Genomic DNA, 25,655 nt, shown 5'->3' with positions numbered 1-25,655 from the left:
TGAGTGCTCCCCTGGGCTGTCAGTAGTGTACTTCTCTGATCACCTTTCAGGGGTGCAGTAACCTCACCTCTGCTCAGTTTCTCAGATGGCCAGTCAGGGAAAATAGTGGCCATCAATATATCATGAAAATGTTCTGTTTGAAAATGCAGAGTACAGTTCCTGGGGACACAGGGATCTCCCAGTCCTCAGTGCTTCAAGACCCTGGGCAGTTCATATTGGACAATGACACAGGAAGGTGTGAGTCATTCTGGGCAGTTGCTAGTGTGCTGTGCTGTGCCTGTCGGCTTGGCGGTGGGGAGGCCAGGCGTGGGAGTGATGTTCCTGACTATGCCTTCTCTCCCAGTCACTCCTTTCTGGGTTTTGTTAGGGGAGGGGGTGTCTAGGGTCCAGGCCATCACCAGAAGCTTGGCCCCCTGCTCTTGACCCCTTGCTTCTGCCAAACACTCCACAGTTCAGCTGGAAGCGCCCTCAGGGTTGTCCAAGCTGCCTGCCTCCATCTGGCTCTGGCCCTGCCTCCCAGCCTCCGTAGCTGGTTCCTGAGCCCTGCTCCTGGGGCTGCCAGCCTCTCCTACTTCCCTCCTCTCCCTCTACCTGTTTCGTAGCCGCTTTACTGAGATATGATTCACATACCCTACAATTCACCCCTCTAAAGAAGAGTTCTTAGTAGAGTTTTCGTCATTTTTAGTCTGTTCACAGAGTTATGTAACCATCACCATCCAGTTTAGAACGTTTGCATGGCCCCCAAAAGAAACCCAATACTCATTAATCAGTCACTCTCATTTCTCCCCTTCACCTACCTCCTCTCCCAGCCCCTGACAACCACTAATCTACTTTCTGTCTCTGGATTTGCCCTTTCTGGACATTTCATGTAAGTGGGATCAGATGATATGTGGCCACTTGTGTTTAGAGTGGCGAGCAAAGCCCAAGCCGCTGCAGACATCCAGACCAAGGCAGGCTAGGCCAGGTGACAGCCTGGCTAGAGTTTGGCGAAGTCGGTTCCTCCTGCCTCAGTGGGGCCCGTGAGCCGCAGTCCCCAGAGATGCATCCAGAGGGCATCAGAGGCAGGACGCCGAGCAAGCCAAGACCCAAGGAGTCACAGCCACCCAGGAGCTTCAAGGGGCGATGCAGGGATTGGGAGGCCGTGGTCTGGGTCAGTTGGGAACTGAGGGTGATCAGGGATGGCCACTCATGGAACCTCTGGATCCTGTAATCTAGAGAGAGCCGGAACGTGAGCTCCCGTGTTGGTGTTTCTCCTGAACCCATTCCCTCAATACAGACACACTTCTCCTTTGATGCTGTAGACAGCCTGAGATGTAGTCTACTAATTGTTACCAGTTAGGCTTTCCGTGAATGGGTACCTCATTAAACTCCTCTAGGGGGTTTTGACATTCATTTTCATTCATTCACATCTTAGGGTGAATTATTTTAATCCGGGTACTTTCTTCCTAACAGGAAGAATCAAGTTAATGAAACTGGAAGTCCCTAGTCACCTTAGCTTTCATAACTGGCCTCATAATGTCACGAGAACTCTCATCTTGGCACTTGTCCTTTCAGGTGCCGTGCAAGGGAAGCCCTGTGAGAAATCAAGCAAAGCCAGGCATCTTTCAGTCAAGGATTTTCTCTCCAGTGGTGTGCGAAATAAGAAATGACTCTATGTAGCCAATAGGCTGAGGCAGGAGGATGGCTTGAGGCCAGCGGTTTGGGACGAGCTTAGGCAACATAGTGAGGTCTCTACAAAAAATTTTAAAAATAGCCAGGTTTGGTGGTGCGTGCCTGGGGTCCCAGCTGCTGGGGATGCTGAAGCAGGAGGGGACTGCTTGAGCCCAGGCTGCAGTGAGCCATGATCGCACCACTGCACTCCAATCTATGTCCCTGTCTCTTAAAAAAAACCAAATCCAAAAACAAAACACCACCTCTCTGGATTATGTTGCTCCTCTGCTCCGCACCGTGCTGTGGCTTCTGTTCACAGTCAAAGGCCCCCGAGTGGCGTGGCCTGCTGCTGCTCTCCAGCCCCTGGCCACTTGGTCCCCAGGAGACCAGGTGTGCTCCTGCCACAGGGCCTTTGCACTGGCTGCTCTCTGGGTCTGGAACAGGCCCCACCCCACTCAGCTTCCCCCAAGTCTGCTCAGATGCCACTTCCGTACTTTCTAGCAGAAGGAAGCTGCAGGTGCCAGTAACTTACCTGTGGCCAAAAGGAGCCAGTGGCTCCAGTACGCGTGTGGAAAGCTGGCTCTCCTGGGTCACTTCTCTCACGGAGCCTCGGGTTTCTGCTGCCCAGAGGACTGCGTGGCTCCTCGTACCTGGCAGTTCTAACACTGCTGGAATTGGGAAAAAAAGGGACCCTGAGACTAGGCCAGTGCTTCCTGGGGTCTCGAGGGGCCCTGTGCCTGGGGCTGGAGGCTGAGCCTCCTCCTCCGTGTCCCCACCCTGGGGATGGCCTGTTTTCCGTCTTCCTTGTGCTGACCACTGGCGCCTGTTGGCTGAGGCAAGAGGGCCTCCAGCTGGGTTCTTCCTGTCCTCCAGTTGGTGCCTTAAGGCCCCCACTGGGTGGGGTCTCTCTTTACCCTCTGGTCACATAGCAAACTGTGGCTGATGTGTGGCGAGTCAGCCCTGTGTGCAGGCAGGGGCCCATTTCCCAAAGGCCACAGTCTGTCCCAGCGCCTGCAAGGCCTCTGCCCTGGCTGGCCTGGACCCCCCTTGCCAGACTCTGCTCTTTGTGGGGCTCTGCCCACATCTACTGCCCAGTAGGACACCCAGTCTCCACTGCTCTTTGGAGACAGAAGAGAGCCTGGCACACTGGCACGGGGTATTTTCCCGAAGGTCAAAGATGTGTTGAGTGAACGAAGGTAGAGAGTCCATTTCTGAGACCTTTGCTGGCCTGACTTAGCTCAGTGGGGTGAAGTTATTACTGCTGAGGTGCTTGCTGTTTTGATTGTCTTTAGAGAGCATGCTTAATCTTTGGATGGTTTGAAATACCAAGGAGAAAAAAGGGAGGAGAGGCTTCTAAAAAAAAAAAACTTTGGCCCGGTGCAGTGGCTCACGCCTGTAATCCCAGCACTTTGGGAGGCTGAGGCAGGCAGATCACAAGGTCAGGAGATCAAGACCATCCTGGCTAACACGGTGAAACCCCGTCTCTACTAAAAAATACAAAAATTAGCCGGGCATGGTGGCGGGCGCCTGTAGTCCCAGCTACTCAGGAGGCTGAGGCAGGAGAATGGTGTGAACCTGGTAGGCAGAGCTTGCAGTGAGCCAAGATCATGCCACTGCACTCTAGCCTGGGTGACAAGCGAGACTCCGTCTCAAAAAAACAACAACAACAACCAACTTCATTATGAAAACACACAAATGTATACACAAATAGAATAATATAATGACACCCCTCCCCCCACCACACGGCCCATCACACAGCTCCAACAGGCCCCTGTTCACACCGGTCTTGTATGCTCAGCCCTTATCTCCACCCCTGGAAGAATTAGAAGCAAACCCCAGACATTATATCTCACTGCCTGTTGCAGTCTGTGTCCACAGTGAGGCTTCTGAAGGAAAGGGTGTGGAGGGGGTGAGCTGGCGGAGCCCATGTTCTCCTGGGCCTGGCCGGGATGTGCTTGCCACTGTCACAGCTCCCCCATCTCCACCCGTCACATGACATTGAGTGAGGCCGGCCTGGCTCCAGCCACTGCACAGGTGTCCTGTGGTCATTTCCTTCCTGTGCTGGTGAGGGGCACAGTCACCCGCTTGCACACTCTGAGGTGTTTTCCCTTTTTCCATTTCCTGTCACTGTTTTGAAACTGTGAGAGGAAGAGAGAGACCTCGATCTGATAACCATTCATTTACTATCAAAATTGGGGTCACATCTTTATAAGAACGTGTGGCTTGAGGTCATGAATAGCAGTAATGTGAGGGAAGCTAAGGTTCTGGCAGGATGCAAATAATCTGGGAGTTTTCATTTTGTGGTTATGTATGAGCTGTTTTCTGCTGCATTGCTAACTATTGGAAGAGATTTTCCATGGATTATTATATGGATTATAGAGGAAAACGCAAATCTCCAACCTCTGTACATTTAATCACTTAAATGAAATGTCAAGCCTTCTTGTTAAGAATTACAGTACTGACTGGAACAACGTGACTTTAAATATGACTTATTAGTTTCTTTCCACTTCTAAAGCTCACAATAAAACACCACAGTTGGCAAAACAAATCAAGGTGAAATACGTTTTGAAAAGTCATAACTTTACTCAACAACAAAAAACTAAGAAATAGAGGACTTGAATAGACGTTTTTCCAAAGAAGACATACAAGTGGCTAAGAAGTAGATGAAAAGATGCTCAACATCACTAGTTATTAGGGAAATGCAAATCAGCCACAATGAGATGCCACTTCACAGGCATTAGGATGGCTATTATTTAAAAAAAGCCAAACAAAACCAACAACAGAAAATAAAAGCATTGGCAAGGATGTAGAAAACGTGAAGATGTGGAGAAATTGGTGCACTGTTGGTGGGAATGTAAAATGGTGCTGCCACCATGGAAAAGTTTGATAGTTCCTTAAAAAGTGAATCAGAATTACCATATGATCGAGGAATTCCACGCCCAGGATAGGCACGCACTGAAAAGAATTGGAAGCAGGGACTCAAACAGACACTTGTGCATCAATGTTCGTAGCAACATCATTCACACTAGCTAAAAGATAGAAACAACTCAAACATGCACCGACGGATGAATGGATAAGCAATGTGGTCTACAGACATGGACAATGGAATATTATCCAGCCTTAAAGAAGGAACTCTGGCCAGGTGCAGTGGCTCATGCCTATAATCCCAGCATTTTGGGAAGCCGAGGCGGACAGATCACGAGGTCAGGGGTTCAAGACCAGCCTGGCCAAGATGGTGAAACCCTGTCTCTACTAAAAATACAGAAATTAGCTGGGCATGGTGGCAGGTACCTGTAATCCCAACTACTTGGGAGGCTGAGGCAGAGAATTGCTTGAACCCAGGAGGCAGAGGTTGCAGCAAGCCAAGATCGTGCCACTGCACTCCAGCCTAGGCGACAGAGTAAGATTCTGTCTCAGAAAAAAAAAAGGAATTTTTGACACATGTTACTACATAGATGAACGTTGAAGCCATGTCCAGTGAAATAAGCCAGTGACAAAAAGACAAATATTGTCTGATTTCACTTATATGAGGTATCTAGAATAGCCAAATTCATAGAGACAGAAATTAGAATAGTAGTAACCAGAAGCTGGGGAAGCGGGAAATGGGAAGTTATTATTGAATTAGTATAGACTTACAGTTTGGGATGACAACAAAGTTCTGGAGATGGATGATACTGATGATTGTACAATAGGGTGAATGTGCTTACTGCTACAGAACTGTACAATTAAAATGATTAAAATGATCCTCTTGACCAGGCACCGTGGCTCACGCCTGTAATGCCAGCACTTTGGGAGGCTGAGGCGGGTGGATTACGAGGTCAAGAGATCAAGACCAGTCTGGCCAACATAGTGAATCCCGTCTCTACCAAAAATACAAAAATTAGCTGGGTATGGTGGCGTGTGCCTGTAATCCCCGCTACTTGGGGGGCTGAGGCAGGAGAATTGCTTGAACTGGAACCCGGGAGGCAGAAGTTGCAGTAAGCCAAAATCGCGCCACTGCACTCCAGCCTGGTGACAGAGTGAGACTCCATCTCAAAAAAAAAAAAAAAAAAAAAAGATCCTTTTGTGCTGTGTGTATTTTACCACAATTAAAAATGTAGGATGGGCCGGGCGCGGTGGCTCAAGCCTGTAATCCCAGCACTTTGGGAGGCCGAGATGGACGGATCACGAGGTCAGGAGATCAAGACCCTCCTGGCTAACACGGTGAAACCCCGTCTCTACTAAAAAAAAAAAATACAAAAAACTAGCCGGGCGAGGTGGCGGGCGCCTGTAGTCCCAGCTACTCAGGAGGCTGAGGCAGGAGAATGGCGTAAACCCGGGAGGCGGAGCTTGCAGTGAGCTGAGATCCGGCCACTGCACCCCAGCCTGGGCGACAGAGCGAGACTCGGTCTCAAAAAAAAAGTAGGAGGAAGTAAAGGAATGGAACAAGATCGTGTGAACATGAGTTATGAGAATGCTGGAATGGCATCCGGCAAAGCAGACTCAGAACAGGACTGTTCCTAGAGATAGGGAGGACTGTTTTATGCGGATAAAGGGGTCAAGTCATCAAGAAGACATTATGATCCTTAATATGTGTGCACCTGATACAGAGCAAAAACTGACAGAACCAAGAGAACAAATAGACAAATGTGCAGTTATAGCTAGAGATTTCCACACTTCTCTCAGTAAATGACAGAACAAGGAGGCAGAAAATCAGTTTAAGAATGCAGAATACTGCCTGGGTGCGGTGGCTCACACCTGTAATTCCAGCACTTTGGGAGGCCACGGTGGGCAGATTACTTGAGGTTAGGAGTTCGAGACCAGCTTGGCCAACATCGCAAAACCCTGTCTCTACCAAAAATACAAAACTTAGCAAGGTGTGGTGGCACATGTCTGTAATCCCAGCTACGTGGTAGGCTAAGGCAGGAGAATTGCTTGAACCCGGGAGGTGGAGGTTGTAGTGAGCTGAAATCATGCCATTGCACTGCAGCCTGGGCGACAAGAACAAAACTCCATCACGAGAAACAACAACAACAACAAAAACTAGCCAGTTGAGTTGGGCACAGTGGCTTACGGCTGTAATTCCAGCACTTTGGGAGGCTAAGGCAGGCAGATCGCTTGAGCTCAGGAGATGAAGACCAGCCTGGGCAACATGGTGAAACCCCGACTCTACAAAAAATCCAAAAAATTAGCCGGGTGTGGTGGTGTACATCTGTGGTCCTAGCTACTTGGGAGGCTGAGGTGGGAGGATCACTTACGCCTGGGAGGTCAAGGCTGCAGTGAGCGGAGATCGCATCACTGCACTCCAGCATGGGTGTCAGAGTGAGACCCTGTCTGGAAAAAAAAAAAAAGCCACCACGCCTGGCTAATTTTTTGTATTTTTAGTAGAGACGGGGTTTCACCGTGTTAGCCAGGATGGTCTCGATCTCCTGACCTCGTGATCCACCCACCTCGGCCTCCCAAAGCACTGGGATTACAGGCGTGAGCCACCGCGCCCGGCCTTGAGTATTTTTTTCTAAGTGTTGGTAATGAGGTAGGAGGCAGGTGAGACTCAACTCTGGACCAGATTGAAGACTGGCCAAAACTAGGAAGAAGTGCACAAAGCACCTCTCCATAAGACATGCCCACCAGCGCCATGACAGTTTCCCATAGCCATAGCAACACCCCAAAATTACCGCCCATTTTCTAACTGTTTCTGGATAACCTGCCCCTTAATTAGCATGCCACTAAAAGTGGCTATAAGATATGACTGTAAAACTACCCCTTGGCTGCGACCCTCAGCACACTGCCTGTGGGGTAGCTCTGCTCTGCAGGGGCAGCCAGCCAGAGCTGCAGCACTGCCACCACCTCAAGAAAGCTGTTTTCTTCCACCACCAGCTTGCTCTTGAATTCCTCCCTGAGGAAGCCAAGAACCTGCCCTGCATCAGTAACATTTCAAGTCCTCTCTTCTAGCTACTCTGAAATATGCAATACATGGTTGCCAGCTATAGACACCCTACTACTCTGCTATGGAATGTTAGGGCTTATTTCCTCTACCTAACCATACGTTTGTACCCATTAGCCAACTTCTCTTTATCCTCCTCCCACCCACACATGCTTCCCAGCCTCTGGTATCTATCATTCTATTCTCTCCCTCCATGACATCAACTTTTTAGCTCCCACATATGAGGTGAGAACATATGGTAGCTGTCTGTCTGTGCTTGGCCTATTTCTTTCTTTCTTTCTTTTTTTTTTTTTTTTTTTTTGAGTCGGAGTCTCGCACTGTCACCCAGGCTGGAGTGCAGTGGCCGGATCTCAGCTCACTGCAAGCTCTGCCTCCCGAGTTTACGCCATTCTCCTGCCTCAGCCTCCTGAGTAGCTGGGACTACAGGCGCCCGCCACCTCGCCCGGCTAGTTTTTTGTATTTTTTAGTAGAGACGGGGTTTCACCGTGCTAGCCAGGATGGTCTCGATCTCCTGACCGCGTGATCCACCCATCTCGGCCTCCCAAAGTGCTGGGATTACAGGCTTGAGCCACCGCATCCGGCCAGGCCTATTTCACTTAACATTACAATCATCAGTTCCATCCATTCTGCTGCAAATGACATGATTTCATTCATCTTATGGCTGAATAGAATTCCATTTTATATATATATACTGCATTTTATTTATTCATCTGTCAGTGGACACAGTTTGATTCCATATCTTTGCTGTTGTGAATAGGAGAGTGCTACCACTGTTAAAGGATCTATTTACATACATGCTTATAACTAAATGCATCCAGGATTTTTGTAAAGATCTATCATTACTTTCACCTTACACTCTTCTGTAGCTTTCGAATATTTCATCATGTGCATCCACTTCCTAAAAACAACAAAACTTCTTTTTTTTTTTTTTCTTTTGAGACAGGGTCTCGTTCTGTCACCCAGGCTGGAGTGCAATGGTGTGACCTCAGCTCACTGCGACCTGCACCTCCTGGGATCAAACAATCCTCCCTACCTCAGCCTCCTGAGTAGCTGAGACTACACGCTCATGCCACCACGCCCAGCTAATTTTCGTATTTTTTGTAGAAATGGGGTTTTGTTATGTTGCCAAGGCTGGTCTCTAACTCCTGGGCACAAGCAATCTGCCTGCCTTGGCCCAAAGTGCTGGGATTACAGGCATGAACCACCACACTCAACTTTTTTTTCATTTTACTTTTTTGAGACAGAGTCTCCCTCTATTACCCAGGCTGGAGTGCAGTGGTGCTGAAACAGGAAGAGTTCCCGTGTCCCCCTCGCAGGGCGTGTGATGGGGGTGTGGCTCGCTTCTTCAGAGCCCCACTGCTCAAACCGCTAGGGGAGCATACAGATGGGCAGGCTGTGGGGCTCTGACCCCACGACAGTGTCTAGGGGTTAATGTTTACAGCCAGGACCCAGTGGGCATGTCCTACCGTTTGCTCTTTTAGTTTTGCCATCTATAGGTGGCTTTTGTTAACCAGCTCAATTAGACCCTCTAGGACTGGCATGGTGGCTCACGCCTGTAACCCCAGCACTTTCGGATGCCGAGGTGGGCAGATCACTTGAGGTCAGAAGTTCAAAACCAGCCTGGCGAACATTAACAGGGTTAAGTGAAACCCCATCTCTACTTAAAAATACAAAAATTAGCCAGGTGTGGTGGCTCACACCTGTAATCTTACCTATTTGGGAGGCTGAGGCATGAGAATCACTTGAACCTCAGAGGTGGAGGTTGCAGTGAGCCAAGATCACGCCACTGCACTCTAGCCTGGGTGACAGAGGGAGACACCATCTCAAAAAAAATTTAATTTAATTTTAAAAAAGACCCTCTACCGGCCGGGCGCGGTGGCTCAAGCCTGTAATCCCAGCACTTTGGGAGGCCGAGACGGGCGGATCACGAGGTCAGGAGATCGAGACCATCCTGGCTAACACGGTGAAACCCCGTCTCTACTAAAAAATACAAAAAAAAAAAACTAGCCGGGCGAGGTGGCAGGCGCCTGTAGTCCCAGCTACTCGGGAGGCTGAGACAGGAGAATGGCTTAAACCTGGGAGGCAGAGCTTGCAGTGAGCTGAGATCTGGCCACTGCACTCCAGCCCGGGCAACAGAGAGAGACTCCGTCTCAAAAAAAAAAAAAAAAAAAAAAAAGACCCTCTACCTTGTCACAAGGACAGAGGCTTTCTGTATCCCGGGTTCCTGCCTTGGTGTACCAGAAGAATCGGATCACACGTTGGCTTGGAGAATGAGTGCAAGGTTTTATTGAGTGGAAGTAGCTCTCAGTAGATGGGGGAGCCAGAAGAGAGATGGAGTGGGAAGGTAGCTTTCCCCTGGAGTCGGGTTACTCAGCAGTCCAGGCTCTCCTCGACTGCCCTGGCCAAACTCTGCATCGTTCCACCAGTCGAGGGCCTGCCAGTGTCTGCCAGTGTGCTCTTCTGCTGGTGTGCTTCTTTTGACGTCCTCTCAAAATCCAGCGATTTGTGTCTCCTTCTGCCAATGTGTTCCTCATGATGTCCAGCCACTTGTGTGCCTGCTAGGGTCTTGGGGGTTTTCATAGGCACATGATGAGGGTGCAGCAGGCCAGGGTGTTCTTGGGAAATGCAACATTTGGGCAGGAGTGCCTATCCTCACCTAGGTCCATGGCGGTGGAGCTCTAGCCAGGGACCATGCCCTCCTCATACCAGCACTTCCCTTCCCCTCTCCTGTATCATTTAAAGGGACCACATTCTTCCCTTCCATATCAGCACCATAGCTCCCTGCAGCCACAAACTCCTGCGCTCAAGCAATCCTCCTGCCTCTACTTCCCAAGAAGCCAGGACTAAAGGCGTGCGTCACCATGCCTGGCTAACTTTTAAAAAATTGTGTTGTGGAGATAGGGTCTCACTATGTTGCCCAGGCTGAATTAACTGGACTATTGTTAAGGAAACCAAAGTACCAGGCAGTAGTAAAATGCTAGATTTCAAGCGTATGAAAACAGTACCCTCTGAATCATTAAGGTGCCTCTTCCTGTGAGAGGTGGTTTGAGCCAGACCCTGGTGGCCAGGGACAGTGTGTGTCTGGACCTTTCCACCAACAGGCTGTGCACCCCTGGCCAGCCCCTATTGCTCCTGTACTCTTTCCTTACCTGCTAAACACACCCAAATCACAGCAGAAATCCAATTCACTTGAAGACAGGGGCTAAGCCTTTCTCATAACCGAAGGCTGTGCGCTTCCCAGAGCAAGATTCTGTATTTGTCCCCTCATGTTCTGAGCTGCCATGCAGTAATTCTAGCCTATAGTTACTCAGTGTGAGCTAAAATAACAATTACCCAAGAAATGAAATCCTGATAATTTCAAGTAGAATAAAATGGAACATATTTTAGTGAATGGATTGTAGGGAAAAGCTTAAAGATTTGGAACTGCCCATACGTGGCACTTTAAAAATCTTGGGCTCATTATTTCAGGTCATCAGTTCATAAAGCAAAAATCCATGTGACTGCCAAGACTTGTTATTAGTTCAAGCCCATGAACTTCTCTAGGATCATCACATCTTCAAAGGAAGAGAATGAATTTATCCACAGTTCTGATTGTTTTTTACGTTCTAAAATCACACTTATTATTAAAATATAATTCACTTAATGGTGACGGTAATTACATCAGCCAATTCACTTAAAAATGAATGCGCAAAAGTGCACTCATTTTTCAGTAACTTGGCTGATGTACTTACCATCACCATTGACATGTAGAGCATTCCTTTCCCGGGAAGCTTCCTTGTGCTGCGGTCTCTGTCAAATCCGTTGTTCACAGACCTGGCCAAACACTGATCATTAGAGATTAGATTTAGCTTTCAGGGTTTCACAGAAGTGGAATCATTCACTCTATGCTGCTGCTTGTCTGGCACCTTTTGCTCAGCACAGTGTTTTTCAGCTTCATCTATGTTGTCACGTGCGCCAAACCTTTCTTCCTTCGTTGTTGTTTTGAAACGGTCTTGCTTTGTTGCCCAGGCTGGAGTGCATCGGTGCCATTGTAGCTCACTGCAGCCCTGAACTCCTGGGCTCAAATTATCCTCCCGCCCCAGCCTCCCAAGTAGGTGGGATGACAGGTGTGTGCCACTGTGCCCTGCTAATTTTTTATTTTTGTTTTTTTTTAGAGATGGGGTCTTAACTATGTTGCCCAGGCTGGTGTTGAACTCCTGGCCTCAAGTGATCCTCCCACCTTGGTCTCCCAAAGTGCTGGGATTACAGGTGTGAGCCACTGCACCCGGCCTCATTTATTCCTTCTGATTGCTGAGCAGTATTCCTCAAATGATTTTTTTTTTAAATAACTACCTGCTTCCTCATGACCTGCTAGTCACTCCTAGAAAAGCGATGGAGAATTATGGAATGGTCCTTCTAAGCTCCTGAATAATTAGCCCAGAGAGTAGAGCCACTGTCCCATCCCATTGGCCACACCAGACACTTGGGAATTATTTTTGGTTCCTCCTTCTACCTCTTTTCAATTCCAATAATTACCAAGTTCTATCAATTTTAATCCCCTAATATTTCTCTAATTGATCTCTTCAGCTGCTATTTAAGTAACTCTTCATTTCTTCTCACCTGTGTTACTACAGAAACCCATTTTTCTATAGTTTTGCCTTCCATCAATCCCTTCTCCATCTTAAACCAAAATTATCTTACTGAAAGGAATGTTTTGATTTCCTCTCTCTTTCTCTCTCTCTCTCTCTCTGGAATGAATATATATATATATATTCCAGAACCTTTTCATCACCCTAAAGAGAAACTCTGTCCCTAAATCCCATTCCCCCTCCTCTAGCCCCTGGCACTCACCAACCACCATCCCACTTTTGCCCTACAAATTTGATTATTCTAGGTACCTCATATAACTGGACTGGTACAGTATTTGTCCTTTTGTGTCTGGCTTATGTCACTTAGCACAATATTTTTCAGGTTTATCTATGTTGTGCATGTGTCACTATCAGGATTTCATCTCTTTCTGAGGCTGAATAATGCTCCACTGTGTTTATCCATTCAGCCCAGGACATCTGGGCTGCTTCTGTCTCTTGCTATTGTGAAGAATGCTGCTGTGAACATGGGCGCACAAGCTTCTGTTCCAGTTCCTGCTTTAATTCTCTGGGGCATACACTTAGGAGTGGGATTGATGGGTCATATGGTAATTCTGTGTTCAAATTTTTGAGAAACCACCTGACTGTTTTCCACAACGGCTGCACCATTTTACATTCCCACAAGCAATGCGCAAAGGTTCCATTTTCTCCAAAATTGGATGCAGTGAACAACAATGAAGTTTTTTGGTTGTAAACATATATATATATATGTTGTTTATATAGTTTATATGCTCTACACACATCTCTGTGTGTGTATCTTAAAATGGGTGCCAGTGACTCACCATTCAGTTTTGGGCAACGTGGTCTCTCGGTGCCTCAGTTTCCTCACCCCTAATGGAGGTACTGATACTGTTATCATTCTTGAAGTGATTGTGCCGTTTAAATGAGCAAATATATGTAAATGACTTAAGCGGGACCCGACCAATGCAAATGCTATAATGTAAGGATGGCTGATCTCATTATTGTTGTCATCGCTAATTACTGAAAATCAGTGTGTGTGAAATCTGTAAACTTTGCAATCAACAGCCCTCAGCTGGGTCTCCATAGAAGCTGCGGCGAGCTGGGGCTGAGGCAGACAAGCCTGAGGACATGAGAACAGACACATGCGCTCCTCAGACAGAAAGAGAGTGAGGGTGTTGTGGAAGGCGCCATCCTTAGAGGCCACACAGTGCAGTCCATCTCCATCACAGAGCAGGAAGGTGAAGCTTGCCAAGCCTGAAGGAATCCTCCAGCCCAGACATCCTGTGAGGGCATTGCCAGGACTTGGTAGTGCCCTCGCTCCAGGCATGTCTTTTTCCCATCCCTTGAGCAGGAAGAAGCACAGCAGACAGCAGGGTGCATGCAAAGTACCTGGCAGAACCGCCTCGGTAGTGAGAGCAAGCCTGCAGTGATGCTGCAGGTGCCCCCGACTGTGACCAAGCCTGGCTTCACACACCTGGGTTTCCTCATAGCTGTTTTCAGCAATTTGGTTATTGTGGTCCCGGGATGTGTAGTCCCTCAAGATTCCACAGAACAACCTGGCTCAGCCTGAAGGCTGCACGGTGCCTGGTGCCATCTCTCAACGTGTTTGTTAAAAGGGAAGCTTTGTGGCCTCTTCATCTAATATAGAGGGCCTTCAAATTATAGACTTCCAAGTCCATAGCTTTAGAGATTTTCACTTTAAAATATGTGTATTGGCTGGGCATAATGGCTTACGCCCATAATCACAGTACTTTGGGAGACCAAGGTGGGATGATCACTTGAGGCCAGGAGTTCAAGACCAGCCTGGGCAACAGAATGAGCCCCTGTTTCTCCTAAAATAAAAATTTAAAAATTAGCTAAGGATGGTGGCATGCACCTGTAGTTCCAGCTACTTGGGAGGCTGAAGTGGGAGGATCATTTGAGCCAAGGAGTTTGAGGCTGCAATAAGCTGTGATTTCACCACTGCACTCTGGCCTGGGTGACACAGCAAGACTCTTTCTCTAAAAACAAAACAAAACAAATAAAATACAGTAAAAAATAGTGTGTCATGTGCGGGATCTGATGCGGATGTCTACAGCTCTTCATTCCTAATGCATTTGCGTTTTTCCAGCTCCCCGTGAGGCTACGGGCCACACAGGCCACAGGGGCTCTGTCTGCCCAGCTGGGTCCACAGGAAGTCTGCCAAGAAGGGCTTTCTTTTGCCCTTGTGGGAGCTGGTGGGTCACTTCCTGGTTTTTTTCTCATTATTATTGTTTGTGAAGTTTGAATAGAACTGACTCCTGGCTTGTTTTTTAATTATTAAAGGTTTAAGAACTTTTGAAAAGATTAAAAAAGAATTTTGCTCCTATTCCTGCCAGCCTTGCATGATAATTGTTTTCATTTCTATAGACGTTTTTTCTGGTCTTTTCTCATGCTGACACAGATTTTACATTGTTGTAATCATTGTGTGGGGACAATTTAGGTTCTTCCTTCTCAGCTTTGTTTGTAAACCTCTCTTTCATATCACATTATTTATTTATTATTATTATTTTTTGAGACAGGGTCTCACTCTGTCACCCAGGCTGCAGTGCAGTGGTGCAATCATAGCTCACTGCAGCCTCACCTCCAGGCTCATGCAATCCTTTTGCCTCAGCTCCCTGAGTAGCTGGGACCACAGGCGTGCACCATCATGCCCGGCTAATTTTTACATTTTTTGTAGAGATGGAGTCTCGCTGTGTTGCCCAGACTGGTCTTGAACTCTTGGCCTCGAGGGACCCTCCTGCCTCAACTTCCACAGTCCTGGGATTACAGGCATGAGCCACTGTGCCCACATTATTTATTTTTGACAGGCAAATAGTAATCTGTCAGGTTAACATACTATAATATGTTATAGAGAAGAGACAATGTCTATAACATACCATATATATTACAGAGAAGAGACATTCTTCTCTCATTGGCATTTAATTTTACCCAAATTTCCACTATCATGAACTTTGTTTAACTCTTCTTGGTTTTATGCAATTTGTAAAAAATCACTGTTCATAATTTGTCTTCCATTCAGTTCATGCCACAGCATTTTAGAGTGGGTGCTGCCTTCCTCCACTGTCCCTCTTCTTTCAGACTTTCACCACAAGAAATGTCCTGGCATCAACCTTTTGGAAGCTGCTTTAGTGAGGGCCACTCTTGGGGCTGGACAAACGGCTCCCTGGGGGGTGGTATCTGCCATGAGGTTGGTCAGGCACAGGGGCTTGGCTGGCCTGGCCTGCTGTGGAGTATTCCAAGGTCATGTCATCGGCATCAAGGTGGGTTAGCTATGGTGCACATACTCTGCTACCCTAAGCAACTGGAAACCCGGACAAAACGTCTGAATCAACTGTTTTCAGGTGTTGAGCATCGGGCCAAGCAGAGCTGTGACCCTGGAGTCTACAGAAATGAGACGGCAAGGCGCCGCAGCTGCCCTGGATTTCCGCCTTCACGGGGTGGGGGGTGCTTCATGGACATCAAGCTGTGCGAGTGCCTTGGCTGCATTGAGGAGCGGAGATGGGGGGCTTTGAACAGCTGTGGTGTGTGGGCTGGGTCCTGGAGGAATGGGAGCACTGCAGAGAGGGGGCTTCAGTAATCCTCAGGGTTGCCCCGAGCATTGGGGGATCCTCAGCTGGGTGTGTGCGGTGTGCAACGTCATGGAGACAGGAAAGAACGAGTGTCCAGGAGCAGAAAGGCAGCTGAGTCCAAGAGTTCACCTGTTCTGGGAGATGCGCGGGTGGCAGCCAGACTCAGTGGACGGCTCTCACTGAACCCCTGGGATGCCCTAGAGACCCCTGAAGAGCCCCACCTGAGTAGCGGAGCAACTAAGCTCTAGAGCAAGGGTACGTTAGACTGTCCCCTGCAGAGCTTAAAACAAGGCTTGAAAGTGAGGTTGGGGCCGGGCACGGTGGCTCACACCTGTAATCCCAGCACTTTGGGAGGCTGAGGGGGGCGGATCACGAGGTCAGGAGATCAAGACCATCCTGGCTAACAAGGTGAAACCCCGTCTCTACTAAAAATACAAAAAATTAGCCGGGCTTGGTGGCGGGCGCCTGTGGTCCCAGCTGCTCGGGAGGCCGAGGTAGGAGAATGGCGTGAACCCAGAGGTGGAGCTTGCAGTGAGCGGAGATTGCACCACTGCACTCCAGCCCAGGCGACAGAGCGAGACTCCGTCTCAAAAAAAAAAAAGAAAAGAAAAAAGAAAGTGAGGTTGGAGGCGGGCCCCAATCTGGAGGCTTGGCTCATACAAGGGACCAAATTGAGGCCTAGCTAGAACAAGGAGGGGGCAGAAGCAGCTCTCCCTAAAATACACCCACCAGTGTGCCATGTCAGTTTACCATTGCCATGGCAACACCGAGAATTGACCTCTCCTTTCTTTTTTTTTTTTTTTTTTTTTTGAGATGGAGTCTCGCTCTGTCACCCAGGCTGGAGTGCGGTGGCCGGATCTCAGCTCACTGCAAGCTCCGCCTCCCGGGTTCACGCCATTCTCCTGCCTCAGCCTCCCGAGTAGCTGGGACTACAGGCGCCCGCCACCTCGCCCGGCTAGTTTTTTGTATTTTTTTAGTAGAGACGGGGTTTCACCGTGTTAGCCAGGATGGTCTCGATCTCCTGACCTCGTGATCCGCCCGTCTCGGCCTCCCAAAGTGCTGGGATTACAGGCGTGAGCCACCACGCCCGGCCTGACCTCTCCTTTCCATGGCAATGACCAGACAACCCAGGAGTTCCCACTGCTTCCCTAGAAATTTCTGCATAAACCACTCCTTAATCTGCATGTAATTAAAAGTAGGTGTAAGTATGCCTGCAAAGCTGCCCTGAGCTGCTACTCTCTGCCTATGGGGTCCCCCTGCCCTGCAGGAGCAGTCACAGAGCTGCAGCACTGCTGCTTCAATAAAAGCTGTTTCTCCTATCCTACCACCAGCTTGCTCTTGAATTCTTTCCTGGGTGAGGCCAAGAACCCTTGAGGGCTAAGCCCCACTTTGGGGCTCATCTGCCCTGCATCAAAACAATCAAGCTAGTCTGCAAGTGACTTTGCTGCTTAACCAGGCTTGGAAGAAAAGAAAACGATAGATCACGGTCCTTCGTGAACACAAATGTGAAAATCTTCAACAAAATATTACCAAATATGACTCAGCCATGTACAAAAAGCCATATACACCACAATCAAGTAGAGTGTATCCCAGGAGTAAATGGCTAGTTCAACGTTTGAAAGTCAATCAACACAATTCTTCCTACCAACCAACTCAAGAAGGAAGCATTTATGATCGGCTCAATGGATCCAGAAATGGCATTTAACAGCATTCAACACTCATGTGCGACCCAAACACAGGAAACCAGGATTTAAAGGGAATTTCCTTAATGTGATAAAGGCATCTGCAAATGCCCTACAGTTAGCAGCATACCTAAGGGTGAAAGACTGAATACTTTTCCTCTAAGGGCCAGAGCAAGGCCAGGTTGTCTGATCCCATCATCTCTGTTCACCATTGTACTGGAGGTTCTAGCAAGTGCAAAAGGTGAGAAAAAGAAAAGAAAGGCATACAGATTGGAGAGGAATAAAACCATCTTTATTCCCAGATGATATGATTTTCCATCTAGAAAATCCAATGGAATCTACAGAAAAGCTACTAAAACTCACAAGGGAATTTATCTGCTAGCAAACAACCATTGAAAATTGAAATAAGCATGTCCATTTATAACAGCACCAAAACACAAATTTGGTCATGAATCCTATAAAATATGTGCAAGAGCTACCTGCTGAAAACAATAAAACTTGACCAGTGCAGTGGCTCATGCCTGTGATCCCAGCAGTGTGAGCGGCTGAGGCAGGAGGATTGCTTGAACCCAGGAGTTCAAGACCAGCCTGGGCAGCATAGCAGGACCCCATCTTTATATCAAAAAAGAAGAAAGAGGCCAGGTACAGTGGCTCATGCCTGTAATCCCAGCACTTTGGGAGGCCAAGGCAGGCGGATCACCTGAGGTCAGGAGTTCAAGACCAACCTGGCCAATATGGTGAAACCCCATCTCTACAAAATACAAAAATTAGCAGGGCGTGATGGCTACTCGGAAGGCTGAGACAAGAGAATTGCTTGAACCTGGGAGGTAGAGGTTGCAATGAGCCGAGATCGCACCATTGCACTCCAGCCTGGGTGACAGAGCGAGACTCTGTCTCAAAAAAAGAAGAAAGAAAGAAAAAGATATATAAAAAGCTGTAAAATGCTGATTAAAAAAATCAAATAATTCCTAAATAAATGGAGAGGTATATTGTGTTCTTGTATTGGAATAGTCAATATTCCAAGGTTTACAAGATGTCAGTTCTCCCACACTGATCTAGAAATTAAACCAAGTCCCAATGAAAATCCCTGCAGGCTTTTTGGTAGGAATTGACAAGTGGACTCTGAAATTCACAGAAAAAGGCAGGAAGCTAACATAGACACAATTCCAGAGAAGAATATGGTTGGAGGACACACACTATCTGGTTTGAAGTCTTACTACAAAGCTACAGTCATACAGACAGGGTGGTGTTGGAGAAGGGATAGACAGATCAATGGACAGACAGGCAGGGCACAGAAATCACCCCACACAACTGTGGTAAATTGCCTTTTGACAGAGTGTGAGGCCAGCTTAGTGGAGGATGGATTGTTTCGGGATGAAGTTCTTGGTTCAGAGAGTCTAAGACTCAAGGAGGAGTTCTGGAGCCCAGAGACAGAGTTTTGGGAGTTATTGACTTAGAGTTGGAATGGAGGATGTGGGAAGGTGTGAGCATCCCCAGGGAGATGGGAAGATGGAGGAGAAAGCTGGGGTCCTGACTCTGGAATGGGAGAGAGGCAGGAGCAAGAGAGGGACCTGAAGGTGGGGAAGCTCACGTCTGCACAATGGGGAACGTATCTGGGGAAGGAGCTGGTACATGCTGTCAGGTGCTGCTTCGAGCACAAGATGGCCCAGGCTGGAAAAGGGATTTCAGGGAGATAAAGAAGTACAGAAGAATGGGAGAGCAGAACGGAGACACAATGGCGCTGCACATCAGACTAGTGTTGCTCTGCCGCACATGGAGGGATGGGGGTCACGCCAACAAACAGCCATACAGTTTTCCTTCTTAGCTGCCTTTTTTTTTTTGAGACATGGTCTAGCTTTGTTGCCCAGGCTGGAGTGCAGTGGCACAATCTTGGCTCACTGCAATCTCAATCTCCCGAGCTCAAGCAATCGTCGCACCTCAGCCTCCCAAGTACCTGGGACCATAGGCATGCACCACCATGCCTGGCTAATTTTTAAAAATTTTTGTAGAGACAGGGTCTCACTATGTTGCCCAGGCTGATGTTGAACTACTGAGCCTAAGTGATCCTCCTGCCTCAGCCTCCCAAATCACGCTGAGATTATAGGCATGAGCTACCAGGCCCAGCCTCTCAACTCTTTAAAGTAAGATCGGCCGGGCGCGGTGGCTCAAGCCTGTAATCCCAGCACTTTGGGAGGCCGAGACGGGCGGATCACAAGGTCAGGAGATCGAGACCATCCTGGCTAACCCAGTGAAACCCCGTCTCTAGTGTATTTAGTAAATACAAAAAACTAGCCAGGCGAGGTGGTGGGCGCCTGTAGTCCCGGCTACTCGGGAGGCTGAGGCAGGAGAATGGCGTAAACCCGGGAGGCGGAGCTTGCAGTGAGCTGAGATCCGGCCACTGCACTCCAGCCTGGGCGACAGAGCGAGACTCCATCTCAAAAAAATAAAATAAATAAAATAAAGTAAGATCTATCATCCCCATTTTACAGACAGGGGAACTGAGGCTGGGTTTCTGCTACCAGTGAGTGGGAACCCTGGCCTTTGAACCCCCGCCCTTCCCACTACCCTCTGCTGCTCGAGCTTAGCCCTTGGGCACGTGGTTGTGTTAATGGAGAGCCATGGCCATGACTTGGAGGGACGGGAGAGTGTGCACATCATGCCTGCTTCTCATGATGCCCTGCGAGGTGGGCAGAGGCCAAGGGTGCTCAGGCCGAGCCCTTGCTACAGCAGAGCTGAGGCACCAGCAGGGACTGGCCAGGTCCTCCCGTGCAGGCCAATGTGCCCGGGTCTTGGGCCTCTCTCTCTCATGCCTCACTGCCTCTCAGGTGCCCAGGCAAATGCCACCCAGTGTCCCCTGCAGAGCAGCCCTGGCGCCCAGCCCTGGGCTGTGTTGCTGGCTCCTGCCCCCATGGGGCTGCGTCTGCACACAGCCTGAGTCGTTTCCTCCCTGGGCAGGTTTCAAAACGGCTAAGTCCAGTGGAGAAAAGAATGGCTCAAAGGGACCACAGGCTTGAATTTGAAAAAAATTAAAATGCTCGATTCCAAAGCGTAGACGCACATTTATTTGAACAACTTACGCTTTGACCTGAAACAGTTATTTCCAAATTGTTTTCCACAGCAGTAATCTCTTCAAAATGAACACACGTGAGGTCTTCGAATATATGTTAAAGGCCAATATTTGTTTTTTTGTGTGTGTGTGTTTTTTTTTTTTTTTTTTTTTTTTGCTTAGGTAGGACCGACCTCATCGTTTCCATGAGGACCTGATATTCTTGGTCCTCTGTACCTTTTGTAACTTCCTCTGAATGAGAGGAAATAGGTTTCCAGTTATGTTTAATTTACTTTAAACAAATCAAAGCACAGATTTCTACTTCCTGCCTGTGTAATACTTGACTGCAGGCAGCTTCAAAGGGCAGAATCACTGTGTTCTCGTGTTTGTGCCTCTGTTGTGTTCTGTTATAAACAGTTCAAAGCTCCGCATTGTGTAGCAGCACACGGAACACATGCAGAGATCGCTTTCTCTGTAGTGGCGGCAGAGCTGTGTGTGCCCTTTTGGTTTGCCTTGTGCAGGTGGTGGATTAAGTTTAGGTTTTCATAGAATATATATTTATGTAGAGACTCAGAGTTTATTTTTCCTGTTTTCTCCAGCAGTGCTTAACTCGTTCTCTGAAATGTTTACACAAATGGCAGGTGGGGCTCAGAGGATGTCTCTATCTTTGTTCCTTGGCTTAAACGGGCAGGTTGTTGTAAAGGGCATTGGGAGGGAAAGAAAGCTAAAGGAAAACCAAAATACTTATTTAAGGCTTGATTTTCTGGCAGGTGAATTGGGCTTAGGAAACCCCACCTAGATTAGGAGCTGTTCCTGACCGGCCTCTCGCCAAAGCTGCGTCCCAGGGTGGTGGTGGGGGCTTCAGATTCGGGTGTCCCGAGGCCTGGATTGTTCCAGCAAAAATGTTCCTGGATGCCTAAAGCAAGTTCACTTGTTTTAGGAACAGTTCCCCAAGGCCCTGCAGGGGCTGCTGGGCTGCCCTGTCTCCCCAGGTCCATGACGCCCAGGCCACCATCCATGCATCCTGCTGTGTGCTGGGACGGTGTGCCAGATGCTGGCATCCAGGAACAGAGAGTGGATTGCATGAACACGGCTACTGTGCGGTTGGTTCTCTGCTGCTGGGGTGCAGGCACCTGAAAGACACTAAGGAGCTAACCCAGCTGAGAAGGGTGCGTGCCAGTCAGGACCTGGGGTGCAGGACACACACGTCACATCACTGGGCTGCACAAGGCTTGGAGGAGGGGCCCAGAAGGACAGCATCAAGGTCTGGAGGGGGTTTCTCAACAACACACCTGGATGTGCAGTGCAGGCATGGCACTGCCTCTGCAGCAGGGCCTAGAAAGACTCCATGGGGCTGCCATCTGGCCTGATGTGAGTTGGAGTGAGGCTGTGACCCCCAGGTGAAGGCTGCAGCCTGCGTGCATTGATCACAAGCGAGGGCTGGCTGTGTCCTCCTCCCAGGAAGGGCGGGGTGAGAGCCTCACCACGGTGTGGGCAGGGCCGACTCACGCCCTCACCGATGGGAAGTGAATCAGGAGGTGGCAGCAGGCACTGGGGCGCTCTAATCTCTTGCCCATCTTTGTCCAGTTGTTGTGAGAGCTCCAATTCCCTGTTCTCGTTTCTTTGAAAGTGGTGATAAGATGGGTACAGAATAAATCAAATGCAAAGTTAACGTTTCCTGGCTTAGAAAGCAAAAACCTAAGAATAAGCTTGGAAGTGCTCAGGGGCACTCCTTTCTTTCCCCAAGGTGATTCTTTCCTCTTAAAAAAATTACAGTAAAATATAGACAACATTCACCACTTTAATCATTTTTTTTTTTCTTTTTGAGACAGGGTCTCGCTTTGTTGCCCAGGCTGGACTGCAGTGGAACAAGCACAGCTCACTGCAACCTCTGCCTTCTGGGCTCAAACAATCCTCCCAAGTAGCTGAGACTACAGGTGTGGCCCACAGTACCCGGCTGCTTTTTAAAAAATTGTTTGTAGAGACAGGGTCTGGCTATGTTGCCCAGGCTGGTCCAAACTTCTGGCCTCAAACTGTCCTCCAGGCTGGGACTCCCGAAGTGCTGGAATTACACATGTGAGCCACTGTGTCTGGCCCACTTTAACATTTTTTTTTTTTTTGAGATGGAGTCTCTGTCACCCAGGCTGGCGTGCAGTGGCACGATCTTGACTCACTGCAATCTCTGCCTCCCGGGTTCAAGTGATTCTCCTGCCTCAGCTTCCCTAGTAGCTGGGACTATAGGCGTGGGCCACCACGCTTGGCTGATTTTTTTTTTGTATTTTTTAGTAGAGATGGGGTTTCACCACGTTGGTCAGGCTAGTCTCGAACTCCTGACCTCAGGTGATCCACATGCCTCGGTCTCCTAAAGTTCTGGAATTACAGGTGTGAGCCACCGCCCCTGGCCCCACTTTACCCATTTTTAAGTGCATTAAATACATTCACAGTGTTGTCCACCACCATCTCCAGAACGTGGTCATCTTCCCAGGCTGAAACTCTGTTCCCATTGAACACCAGCTCCCCACTCCCCATGGCTGTCTCAGGAGCTGCCCTCAAGGTCACTCTAGAAGCAGAGCTTCAGTTCAGCCCCCACTTCCTGTAGCTCCATCTCCGCAGGTGTGCCCGGGATCCAGAGGTGGCCCCAGGTGGCCTTGTCCCGGCAGGTCTGGCTGGCCCCTTGCTCCTCTTGGAGCTGGGTAGGGCTGGGTGGTCTGGGTAGGAATGTTCGGGACAGTGGTCACCTGTTGCGCAGCTCTGGGTGGAGCCCTGTCTGAGGACAGCTGTTCTTTTCTAAAGAAAGGAGATCTGTCAGACGTTAGTCATCTGCACCGCTGTCATCGCTGACGTTGATTGAGCTCTTGTGTCCTGGGCACTATCCCAAAAGCCCCCTGCATGCAGTTCTTGCCATTTAGTACTTTTTGTTTTGTGTATACTGAATGGATACAGCCGGAAGCTAGTTAAATTTAACTCACGCCCTTGACTTGGGTGGAGGTGAGGAAGGGGCTCTCTGAGGCAGAGAATTGGGTGTGGGCTTTTTTTTATAGGCATACTTTGGAGATACTGTGAGCTCAGTTCCAGACCACACTGCAGTAAAGTGAATATCATAATAAAGTGGGTTTTGCCAGCACATATAAAAGTTATGTTTACCCTAAACTGTAGTCTATTAAGTATACGATAGCATTATGTCTAAAAAATATATATATATGTGCCTTAATTTAAAAATACTTGGCCGGGCCCGGTGGCTCGTGCCTATAATCCCAGCACTTTGGGAGGTCGCAGCAGGAGGATCATGAGGTCAGGAATTCAAGACCAGCCTGGCCAATATGGTGAAACCCCATCTCTACTAAAAATACCAAAAAAATGAGCTGAGCGTGGTGGCGCGCGCCTGTAATCCCAGCTACTTGGGAGGCTGAGGCAGAAGAATCGCTTGAACTCAGGAGATGGAGATTGCAGTGAGCCGAGATCATGCCACTGCACTCCAGACTGGGTGACAGAGCGAGACTCCATCTAAAAAGAAAAAGAAAAAAGCTTTATTGCTAAAAATGCTAATGATCATCCAAGTCTTCGGTGAGTCAGAATCTTTCTGCTGGTGGAGGGTCTTGCCTCAATGCTGGTGGCTGCTGACTGATCAGGGTGGTGGTTGCTGAAGGGTAAAGGGGCTGTGACAATGTATTAAAATAAGACAACAGTGAAGTTTACCACATTGATTGACTCTGCCTTTCACAGGCGATGACCCCAGCACTGGAGGCTGCTTGATAACATTTTACCCACAGAAGAAGGTCTTTCAAAATTAGAAATCCTCTCAAATCTGCTGTGCTTTATCAATTATGAAATACTCTAAATCCCTTGTTGTCCATTGCAACCACGTTCACAGCATCTGCCCCAGGAGGAGATTCTGTCTCAAGGAGCCACTTTCTTTGCTCATCCCTAAGAAGCAACTCCTCATCTGTTCAAGTTGGATCCTAATATTGCAGAAATTCAGCCCCTTCTTCAGGCTCCACTTCTAATTCTAATTCTCCTGCTGTTTCCTCCACATCTGCAGTGACTTTCTCCACTGAAGTCCTGAACCCCCAAAGTCATCCATGAGGGTTGGAATCCACTTCTTCCAAACTCCTGTTAATGCTATTTTGATGTCCTACCATGAAACAAAAATGTTCTTTTTTTTTTTTTTTTTTTTTTTGAGACAGGGTCTCACTCATTGTCCCGTCTGGAGTGCAGTGCTGTGGTTGTGACTACATCAACAACGTTCCGGGCTCAAGTGAGCCCCGCCTCAGCCTCCCGATTAGCTGGAACTACAGGCATGCACCACCACACCTGGCTAGTTTTTTTGTTTTTTGTTTTTTGTTTTAACAAACAGAGCCTCCCTATGTTGCCCTGGCTGGTCTCAAACTCCTGGACTGAAGTGATTCCTGCCTCAGCCTCCCAAACTGTTGGAATTACAGGTGTGAGTCACCACATCTTGCTGTTTTTCATGGCATCTAGAATGGTGAATCTTTTCCAAAAGGTTTTCAACGTACTTTGCCCGAATCCATCAGAGGAATCACTATCTATGGCAACTATAGCCTTATGAAATGTATTTCTTTTTTTTTTTTTTTTTTTTTTTTTGAGACGGAGTCTCGCTCTGTCGCCCAGGCTGGAGTGCAGTGGCCGGATCTCAGCTCACTGCAAGCTCCGCCTCCCGGGTTCACGCCATTCTTCTGCCTCAGCCTCCGGAGTAGCTGGGACTACAGGCGCCCGCCACCTCGCCCGGCTAGTTTTTTGTATTTTTAGTAGAGACGGGGTTTCACCATGTTAGCCAGGATGGTCTCGATCTCCTGACCTTGTGATCCGCCCGTCTCGGCCTCCCAAAGTGCTGGGATTACAGGCTTGAGCCACCGCGCCCGGCCATATTTCTTGAATAATAAGATTTGAAACAGAAATTACTCTTCAATCCATGGGCTGTGGAATGGATGTTGTGTTAGCAGGCATGCAAACAGCTTTCATCTCCTTGTCCTTCTCCATCACAGCTCCTGGATGACTAGGTGCATGGTCAATGAGCAGTCATATTTTGAAAGGATTCTTTTTATTTTCTGAGCAGTGTTTCTCAACAGTGGGCTTAAAATACTCAGACAGCCCTGCTGTAAACAAATATGCTATCATCTAGGTTTACTTCTTCCATTTCTAGAGCACAGGCAGAGAAGA

General features: G+C 48.4%; 1 protein-coding gene and 1 long non-coding RNA gene across 2 annotated transcripts in view; one reads left to right on the top strand and one right to left on the bottom strand.

Annotated features, from left to right (window-relative positions):
• The window catches only part of LOC107000534 (uncharacterized), a 30,436-nt gene extending 24,730 nt beyond the window's left edge, over nt 1-5,706 (bottom strand). The window contains exon 1 of the mRNA XM_077950982.1: nt 5,033-5,706. The gene's annotated coding sequence lies outside the window, so the exon portion shown is untranslated. The remainder of the gene's footprint in view (nt 1-5,032) is intronic.
• Nucleotides 871-4,442, top strand: LOC144331983 (uncharacterized). The gene is made up of 2 exons (XR_013399641.1): nt 871-1,926; nt 2,991-4,442. It is a non-coding gene; the product is annotated as an uncharacterized LOC144331983 (long non-coding RNA).
• Nucleotides 5,707-25,655: the final 19,949 nt, after the last annotated feature.

Source organism: Macaca mulatta, chromosome 10 (genome assembly GCF_049350105.2).
Source record: "Macaca mulatta isolate MMU2019108-1 chromosome 10, T2T-MMU8v2.0, whole genome shotgun sequence".
Taxonomy (NCBI): Eukaryota; Metazoa; Chordata; class Mammalia; order Primates; family Cercopithecidae; genus Macaca; species Macaca mulatta.
The sequence above is the reverse complement of the archived record's forward strand: the minus strand, read 5'-3'. Positions and strand labels throughout refer to the sequence as shown.